Below are 1,015 nucleotides of genomic sequence, written 5' to 3' on the forward strand. Positions count from 1 at the left end.
CAGGCACTATGCAACAAATAGGAGGTAGAAAAGAAGCACTAAACATGTTATCAGGCCGGTTAATTAGGATGTCCCATGAAACCATGACCGCACACCTCCATACCAAGGAACCAAATCCCATGAGGTTTTTGGTTGTGCATAAGCAGTCTCAGCAGCTACTCTTTTTGTTGTTGTTGTAAATATATCTATCTTACAACTTTTGCCAGTTCAACATTTTACAGGTGTACAACTTACTGAAAGCAATTACAGTAATCAGCTGTGCAACCCTACCTTTAATCAACGCAATTTTTCCATCAACATTAACCCTCCCTCCTCTCCCCTTCCTCCTGCCCCTGGTAAAATCGAACCTGTTGCTATCAAATCAATCCTGACTCATAGTGACCCTACAGGACAGAGAACTGCCCTATAGGGTTTCCATGGACAGGCTGGTGGATTCAAACTGCTGACCTTTTCGTTAGCAGCTAGCTCTTAACCACCGTGCCACCAGGGTTCCTGGTAACCACTAATAAATTTTGGTCTCTATACATTTGCTTTTTCTTGTCGTTTTATATAAGTGATGTCATATAATATTTTTCCTCTTGTGATTGACTTATTTCACTCAGCATAATGTCTTCCAGCTCCATCCATACTGTAGCATGTATAAAAACTTCATTTCTTCTACTGGCTAAGTAGTATTCCATTGTATATATGTTCCATATTTTGTTTATCCATTCATATGTTGATGGGCATTTAGGTTTTTGTCCACCTTTTGGTTATTGTGAATAGTGCTGCAATGAACATTGGTGTACAATTCTCTGAGTCTCTGCTTTCAAGTCTTTTGGGTATATACCTAGGAGTGGAATTACTGGGTCAAATTACTTTTAGTTTTTTGAGGAACAACCTGTCTTGGTCATCTAGTGCTGCTCTAACAGAAATACCATGAGTGGATGGCTTTAACAAAGTTAAGTTTATTCTCTCACAGTCCAGTAGGCTACGAGTCCAAATTCAAGGCATCAGCTCCAGGGGAACGCTTTCT

The sequence above is a fragment of the Trichechus manatus genome, unplaced genomic scaffold (genome assembly GCF_000243295.1).
Source record: "Trichechus manatus latirostris isolate Lorelei unplaced genomic scaffold, TriManLat1.0 scaffold00243, whole genome shotgun sequence".
NCBI lineage: Eukaryota > Metazoa > Chordata > Mammalia > Sirenia > Trichechidae > Trichechus > Trichechus manatus.